This window comes from Nannospalax galili, unplaced genomic scaffold (genome assembly GCF_000622305.1).
Source record: "Nannospalax galili isolate Female #2095 unplaced genomic scaffold, S.galili_v1.0 scaffold370, whole genome shotgun sequence".
Taxonomy (NCBI): Eukaryota; Metazoa; Chordata; class Mammalia; order Rodentia; family Spalacidae; genus Nannospalax; species Nannospalax galili.
The window spans coordinates 4,189,385-4,198,641 of record NW_008329335.1 but is presented as its reverse complement, the minus strand read 5'-3'; the positions used below and the strand labels follow the sequence as shown (position 1 = coordinate 4,198,641).

Below are 9,257 nucleotides of genomic sequence, written 5' to 3'. Positions count from 1 at the left end.
ACTGTAGACTCTTAACAGCTTCTGCCACTCTTGCATTATAAAAGACACAGTCAGCAAAACTCAGGCCCATCGCCTTAGCCCTTAGATATTTATACAAATATTCAAAGTACACACATTTGACTGAAGATGCCTCTTACTCACTGACTGCCTGCAATGGTTAGATATATCATCAGCCTGTGTCCGTATATCACACACCACATATCTACCAAGTTGATAATCACCCCCCCCAGAGATACACTGAGAAATTAAAACCTTCCAAACCGCCTCCTCCCTGTATCTGGGGTGCCCCCTCATGACAAGTGGCCTTCATGCTTCTCTCAGCAGGCAAGTCTATGCTCTTACCACAGGCCCAACAAAAGCTCTGTGTTTTTTTCATTTTCATTCCTGTCCTTCAGTCAGTTTCACTTACCTAAAATGAGGCACAATTTTCCAACCTGAAGATTATGGCATGCTATACTGCAGTCCCACAAGCAAGGATACACATCTCCCTAGTTTGTTCTTCCAGTACCCTCAAGCCTAAAGCCATATGGACATGCCCAGGTCTCTCCTGTCTTCCCACATGTATAATGTCAATCATTCCTCCCCCACTTGACCAGACATCACATATGTGCCTAATCTGTAGCTGTGACAGTTGCTTGGGGACATGCTGGAATGACCGTAGAAACCATTTTCCCTCAACAGCGAAAACTGTTGCTGCTAACTTACAAGTGCCCCCCAAACTCCAGTGTCTCATATTTCCAAAGTAATAACAGATGTGAGGTCTGCTTCATGAAGCCCAGAAAACCAGGGCAAATACAATTTCATCAATAAATTTCTACATCGATTCTGTATTAGCTAGTTAGGACAGTATTTGTAACATTGATAGTTCTTGTTTGTGGATTAACTCCAACAATCAAGGGGATGCTCTAACAAACCTTGGATTAAACTTGCATCTTTAGCATACTTTGTACTTCTAGACAAACTTCTATAATTCAGACAAAATGCTCCTGAGGCCCCACATGCCTTTTTTGTCTGCTGACCACCAAGAAAATGGTGAGACCAGCCATAAATCAAGCTTCAGCTACCCTTCGTTTGTCCACTTCATCATCTCCTTTCTAGTGCCATATTAGAATGCTTTCTGGGCTCACTTACTCAATCCTCGAAAAGTTGCTTTCTTCCTGCCATCAGAAACTATTGTCACATTCTGTAGCTACTTCTTATATTCAGATCACCCAAATACCCCCAAATAATTTACCTTGAAACTGTCACTAAGAGACCCAGGACTCCAATGGTTACATAGGGTTGTGTATGTTTTTATTTTTTGCGTGTGCTGTCTTGATCTGGTTTTGAGACCCAGATAGGGGCTGACCAGTTCGCTCTCTTGAACAGTTGATTAAGTCCACACCCCAACCACTTCTTTTATCAGGCTCTCATGCTCTGGGGCCACTATGGACCTGTGCTAATCACTCTGCAGCCAGGCAACAGATAACTAGGGGCAGCCCCTGGGCCCCAGAGCCCACCAGGGTTATTCAAATCAGCCAACCTGGGAGCATAGCTAACCCCACCCAGCCTGCTGTATATAAGTTGCCTGACTACTCCAGCTTGCTGTACCCAATTCTCAATCAAGTACGACCCACTGTGTGACCTCACCAACAGCCTTCTCTGTTTGGAGCTGTAAGTAACAGAGTTCTGTATTTCATCTAGCCAAGTGCTCCTGTGTCTATCCATCAGTCTTTAAACTAAAAAATACAGTTCTACTTTCTTCTCAGTGTATTAAAGTTGTATTGTTTAAAGTCTAGTTTTTCTAAAGATTTATGTTTAACAAATAAGTATTTTCTATCTTGAAATTGGGAGGGGAAATATGATTTATTAGTTTTGCCTATTCTTTGGTTAATGCTTAATTCAAAGTTAATTCCCCTAACCCATGTAATTGATAGGCTTGATTAAGTTCCTTAATATTGTAATCTATGTCAACTACAATCTATTAGAATTTATGAAGCATCTCAAATGTTTGACATAATTATTAAACATTTAAGATGCTTCGTATAAATGATTAAGTCTTTTACACACTTAATAAAAAATTTTAAAGGAGAAAGGGATGCTAATAATTAAAGCTACTTTGATTAAATAGATCAGTTCAGGTATGATAGAACACACCTATGATCTCAGAACTCAGGAGGCTGAGGCAGGAGAGTCTCAAGTTCAAGACTAGTCTAGGATACATAGTGAGGTTTTATCTCAAAAAGTCAGAAGAAAATAAAACAGGAATAGATCAAAATCTGCATTATCATTCTTTTATACCTTTTAGCACTGTGTAGAGACAAGAAAATTATCTTATTCCTTCAAAGTTAAAACTGTATAGTTTGTCCACTTAGTTTCCTTCTTATTACATTTATTTATTTATTTTTTATTTTTTATTTATTATGTGTGTTTGTGTGTGTATATGGGAGTAAATGCATGCTATGGTACGTGTGTGGAGGTCAGAGGACAACTTGGAAGAGTATGTTCTCTCCTTCTACCACGAGGATCCCAGGGATCAAACTCAGGTCATTGGACTTGGTGGCGAGTGCCTTAACCTGCTGAACCATCTCACTAGCTCTTATCCATCTAATTTTCTAATATGTCAGATTCTGTTATATATTTACAGTCTTTTCAGAAACTTTTATGGGTTATTCCAAAGGTTATAAATTACTAAACTTAACATGAACATACTAACTTCCTTTAACATTCCCTTAGGTACCTTCTCTCTCTCTTCTCCCAGAATTGCAAAGTTACTTACTCAAATAAATGGAAGAGACTTATATGGCTGAGATTATAGTACTGAGAGCCAAGGTCAAGAGTGAAGTGTCAATAAAATGTTTGAGTGGATCAGGGACCTAGTCAGGTGCTGAACGTATCCAAGCTGATTGGCTTGAGACAAAGGTTGGCATGTGGTGCGCTTTTCTCAAGTAACAGCTTTCCTTGTCCTGTGGATCTTTATCCAATTTTCAGTCACCTTTTTTTTAAAACAATTTTTAAAAGAAAGTTGATCAATGAAAGTCCCTTTACACACTAATGTTCTTTATCACTTAACAAAATTTAACTAATTCCCATTTTATTACTGGAGTTTGTGAGCTTTTTATACCTTTTAATATGCATTTATAGCAATCATCAGATTATAATTTTATTGACTATTTCCTGCATCGTCAGGAAATAGTCCTATTGTTTCCTATCTATTAGATGTTTTGTTTTACAGCATTACATACTTTACACCGAGTTCATTGCTCTGCAGCTAACCCTTTCCTACCATTCTGTTTTTGAACTGTGGGTGGGATGCTATGTGCCAGGCACAAAGGTTCTTCATGGTCTCCATGGTGCCTCTGAGACAGCCTTAGGTTCTCAACCTTACCCGAGCCTTCTCTATGCTCTCCCAGAAAGACAGGCTCATTTAGAATGTGTTAGGGCTCCCTGGAGATGGCATGATCTGGGTTTTTTTGTTTGTTTTATTTTATGTGTATGAGTGTTATGCCTATATGTAGGTAAGTGCACCCGTGTTGTGCAATGCCTTCAGAGGACAGAAGAGGCTGTCAGATCTCCTGGAACTGGAGTTACAGGCAGTTGTTAGCTGCCATGTGGGTGTTGGGATTCGAACCCAGGTCTTCTGTAAGAACAGTGTTCTTAACTGCTGAGCCATCTCTCTGGCCCATGATCTTTTTTTTTTTTTAATCCTTTTATGCCAATGTTTATTTTAATTTTTTCATTTGTTCAGAACATCTGTTGTAACCATTGTTCCTTTTAAAAATGATGTAAAGAAAGACACAGAGAGAAAGGCAAAAAGGAGGAGGGAAAGAAAGAAAAAAAGGAAGGCAAGGAAGGAGCACAAGCTAGGGAAGTCCTTCACTCCTGAGCCTCTTTGGCAAAACTGTTCTATGTTCCTTTCTGTCTAGTTCCTGACCTTCATTGCCTTACCTCAATGCTTCACACTTAACTCAAGTGCTAAAAGAACAATGTGAATTTGAACGGACTTGGGCAGAGTAGCTCTATTGTGAGATAGCACATTTAAGCTCCAGGACTGTTTGCTTATTCAGTTTACTTCCAATATCCTAGAAGGGCCTACACGTGAGTTTATACTGTTATATGTTTAGATCAAATTTGCACAATGTGCCTACACAGAGTCAACTCCATTACCATCTAGCCTGCCTACCCACCTCTGTATTTCCTGAGTCAGGTGGAGTTCCAGTGGCTGTGGGCATTGCTGAGATCCTGATGGAGGAAGCTGAATGGAGAATAACTTTTATTTAGCTTTAATTGGATCTATATATAGCTCACTGTCACTTCTACTTAAATATTTACAAGTTATTGGTAACCATGCTAGCGTAACAACAAATATGTCAGTCTCAAAGTCACAACAAGATTTCCTGCTAGTTCCCAGGTCCAGAAGCTTAATTTTTGTGAGGAATGGCCATCTCAGTTTGCACAGTGACTGCACTGTTTTATATCCCTGCCAGTAATGAACATGAATTCCAATTCTTCTACAACACAGGCAGCGCTTGCTATTTTCCAGAAGACTTTTTATTATTTTGTTTATTTTGTTTGCTTGTTTTGTAACAGCTATGTAATTGTTGACAAATGTAATTTTTTAGAAAGAACCACCCAAAATAATCCTATGCATTTATTGGACTCAGGTCTTTACTGAAAAAAAATGTTCAAACAACTCCACTTTCTACAATTTTTATTTTCTCTTTTATGAGATCAGGAAAATGGCGAATGTGTCTCTGTACTGTCCTGTCTGTCTTATGAAATAATACATGTGAAACGGTTAGCCTAGACTTAGAAGTTGTGCCTTTGCTTGTTTACACACCTTTCTCATTCAATCACTGCATGGGGGACATCACTCATATTTTTTATCTACAGCAGTCCATTGCCTAACACACAGTCAGCATTTTATAGTGGTTCTTAAAACAATTTGTGAAGCATGGGGCACATTCTTTAGGCCACGATGAACACATAAACTCAGACATTCCTTGTTGAAGAGGAACTGAAAGTTAATATCAGACCCTTGATGCTCCACAGTTCACTAAGTACAATGAAGTCTTTATCAATATTGTAAAATCTTTATTGTTCTCATTCCCTAAAGCAACTTCACTCATGCTCAGAAAATGACTTTATTTTCTCATAAAATTATAAATCACAGTACCTTTGTGGGCAATACCCCAGACAAATGTTTGCATTGGGTGGAATCTACCTGACCACTGCCATAGATTCTGGTAATTTGAGGTGCTGCCTCAAACACACTGATGTCAGCTTGGGAGTACTCCACAGAACAGGAAAGTCCACAATGTTTAGAAACTCCACTCTAGATAGGTCTAGACCCAAGCATACAAAGATAGTAGAATTTTGATCTCAAAACTTCCTAGAAGTACCTGGATTCGTATGAAAAACATAAATTTAACAATTATAAGATGTATATGAGCACAATGAGAATTTTTATTCATATAGGCCAATTACACTTTAGTCTATCTTTGTTTTTATCTGATAAAAATTAATTTGAGGGCCTACAGAGATGGATCAGCAGTTAAAAGCACTGACTGCTGTTGCAGAGAACTGGGGTTTGGTTCCCAGCACTCACATGTTAGCTAACAAACAACCATCTGTAACTCCAGTTCCAGGGAACACGATGCCTTCTTCTGGCCTCTTCAGGCATAGCATGAACACAATGTACTTACGTATATGCAGGCAAAACCCTCATTACACATAAAATAAAAATAAGTAAATAAAAGTTTTTAAAAGCTTTAAAAAAAAGGAAATTTGAATTTTTTCATCTTCCGTGCAGTGTAGATTAAAATCATTTCTGAAAATCCAATAAAAACACTATTCACTGAAAAAAGGAAGAAAGCAAATCCTGAAAGGTAATAGTGTATCCTTACATACTAATGGTGTGGATTGTCATACATTTAAAAATGCTTTATTACATATATTTTCGTGTGTGTGTGTGTGTGTGTGTGTGTGTGTGTGTGCACATGTGCCTTGTCATTCATATGGGTCCTAGGAAGCAACTCAGATTGTCAGACGTGGCAGCAAGCTCCTTTACCCAGTGAGCCATCTCAATGACACAACTGTCATAAATTTTGACCATGGTTATCATTTTCAGAAAGGTGAAGTTACTTTCTATTTAGTCTGTATAAATAAAAAGGCATCTCCTTTCAGAGGCCAAGCCAGACAAATAAGCAGTTACTGAGTTCTGTAACTGCTTCTAGAAGTGAGCTAGAGAATCTTACTTCCTGGCTGCAGCAGTCATCAAGGGCAACTGTAAAGACTCCACACCCTTAGTTTAAAACATTAAAATCAGCCAGGCATGGTGGTGCATGCCTTTAGTCAGCACTCAGGAAGCAGAGGCTGATCTCTGTGAGATTGAGGCCCACCTGGTCTATATAATGAGTGACAGGCCAGTTGGGGCTACAGGGAGACCTTGTCTCAAAAAGACCAAAAATAAGTAAATAAGTAAACCAAAACAAACAAACAAAACCTGGGCTGGAGATGGCTTAGCAGTTAAGCACACTGAATGCTCTTGCAGCGGACCTGGGTTTGATTCCCAGCAGACACTCCAGGACAGGTGCACTTACATATATGCAGGCAGTACACTCATACACATAAAATAATAATAAATAAATAATTTAAAACCATTAAAATTGAATACTACCAGAAAGTTTGTGAAGATTTTCAAGAGCTTGTGATATTTTAGTTCTGCTAAAGAAATGTCTGAGTCTAGAGGCTTGATGTGGCTTCCTCTGATTTACTGTTCCCTGGTGATCACTCTCCCCACCACTCTTGTCTTTAGATGTCTAATGAAGTCTGAGGAAAGCTGAGAAGGGAAGCCAGCATAAATAAACATATTTGATCATAAGAAGCATAAAACACGGTGGGCTTACAAATTATAGATTTTCTGTATGAACTGACTAGTTCTCTGGAACAGTCTAGTCAAGTCAATCTAGCCAATTCTGGTCTAGCATCCCTCCTCACCATCTTCTCACTCCCAGGCCTGTTCACAAAGGAGTGATACCCTGCAATTCCTCAAGATGCAAGAGCTCATCTGCTAGAGTCTCACCCCACACCCAGCCACAAAGCCTAGGGAATCTAACTTAGCCATCTTACGCTTGGCTGTTTGTCAAATGGTAACCCTGCCCTTGACTTACAGGGACCCAAAGAGTTTCTTAACCATAAATAAATGTTACTCCCAGCCTGTAGGAATCAGGCTAGTGTGGGTCCAGGTAAAATGAAGAATATGGAGATGAGCCCCTCACTGTGCAGGACTCCAATCAACTCCTGCTCAGGCAGAGACCTGGAGTCTTTCAAAGAAGAACATTGCTCACATTTCTTTATAAACACAACTCACAGCATCTTATTTTGGGTATTGTGATGTGAGAGATGCTGGAAAGCTTCTCTGGCGGGCTCCTCCCTGGCCTGTACCTGTCTGTGACAGTCTACTGATAAAAATCTCTTCCTTTAGTTAAGGTCATTTCTCATGTATGATGTTCACAAAAAATTAAAAATAAAAACAACCGCAGATAAATAAAAATAAAAATCACTGTAATAAAACAGAATAAATTGGAGGAGGTTATCTTTTTAAGCTATTTTCTCTTTAACAACCTGATGAGAATTTGTATCAAAATGGTTAAAGAGTCAAATTCAGGCAAATTTAGATATAGAATGGAAGTTGTAGAGCTGCATCCTGGGTCATTTGGGTGCTCTCCAAAGAGAAATCACCAGGGACAGCATTAGGAAACCATGAACTTGGAGAAGAGCGTAATAGCAAGCAAGATGAAATCGGATAGGACTAGGAGGGAGGAGGGCAAAGGCATTTACGCAGCTCTGTCAATCAGCTGCAATCCTGACCTCTGGTTTTCCTAAAGTAAGAGCTTTCAAAAATATGCATGGGGGCTGGAGAGATGGCTCAGCAGTTAAGAGCACTGACTGCTCCTGCAGAGGACCTGGGTTCGAATCCAAGCACCCACATGGCAGCTACTAACCGTCCTTAACTCCAGTTCCAGGGGAATCCGAAGCCCTCTTCTGGCCTCTGTGGCATTGCACGACACGCGTGCACTCACATACATGCAGGCAATACACTTACACACATAAAATTAAAATAATAAAAAATAAATTTTAAAAAGTAAGCATGTTATTTTAAAGATGGCCATGCAGTTATGATGAAAATTTTAACTGAAATGGGGAAGAGCCCAGAGATCGGATTTGAGGTCATGAGAGGAGAGAGGAGGCCACTTGCTTGAAAATGTTCTGAGATCTCCCTGTCACTGGGCTACAGCATCAAACCCAAACTGTAAAAGAAGTTTTTCCTGAGCTTCCCTCCTGATACCTTATGACACCCCCCGCCACAAGATCCTTCTAATGCTCCCTTCAGAGGAGTGGTACTATTCTACATAGAAAATCTGACCTGGTATCTTGCAGGAAAGACCTGTGGGGGCATGATTAGGACAAGTATGGAACATCTTGGCTTCAGAGGTGTCATTGATGCCACTAAAAGAGCTTCTGGAAATCTCAGCCATTTCTAACTAAGGGTATAAGATAATATTTTTTAAATCAATTGTTCTCTAATATGGTCCTCAAACCAGCAGCATCAGCATCACTGGGGTACTGGGTACAAGTGCAACTTCTCAGCGTTCATTCCAGACCTACAGATCACATCCCTGAAGATGAGTTGGGGCAGTCTGTTTTCACAGCCTTCCAGGTGGTTCTAATGCACACTGATGCCTGAGAGCCAGTGGATTAAAGGCATTAAGATTATCATACTTCAGAGATTATCCCTAGATCTACTTTTCCAGTCACTTAGCTTGAATCTTTTAATTTCTTTTTTAAAAACTATTTTTATTTACTATTTTTGTTTTTATGTGTGAGTGTATTGCCTGCATGCATGTATGTATTCCTATGTTGTCCAATGCCCGTGGAGGTCAGAAGAGGGTGTTGGATCCCCTGGAACTGGAGTTATGAACAGTTGTTAGCCACTACTTGAGTGCTGGGAACCAAACCTGGGTCCTTTGCAAGAGCAGTTAGTGCTCTTAACAGCTTAGCCATCTCTCCAGCCCACATGTTTTAATTTCTTATGCCATGGAAATTTGTAAGATTTGATACTTAGTTTATTTAACAAATTTTTTCTCTTAAGAGTATCACATCATATACAAAGGATAAAATTTCTTCTCTCTGTGTTGATCTGGTTAAGAGATTTTCAGTTTTATCAGACAATAAAATAGTATTCAAAAAGGTACATAGCAGCTTGACATATGCAT

General features: G+C 39.4%; 1 protein-coding gene across 1 annotated transcript in view; it reads left to right on the top strand.

Moving 5' to 3' along the window:
* Window positions 1–1,607: 1,607 nt before the first annotated feature.
* Ca1 (carbonic anhydrase 1) overlaps window positions 1,608–9,257 on the top strand; it is a 41,522-nt gene continuing 33,872 nt past the window's right edge. The window contains exon 1 of the mRNA XM_008836902.3: window positions 1,608–1,653. The gene's annotated coding sequence lies outside the window, so the exon portion shown is untranslated. The remainder of the gene's footprint in view (window positions 1,654–9,257) is intronic.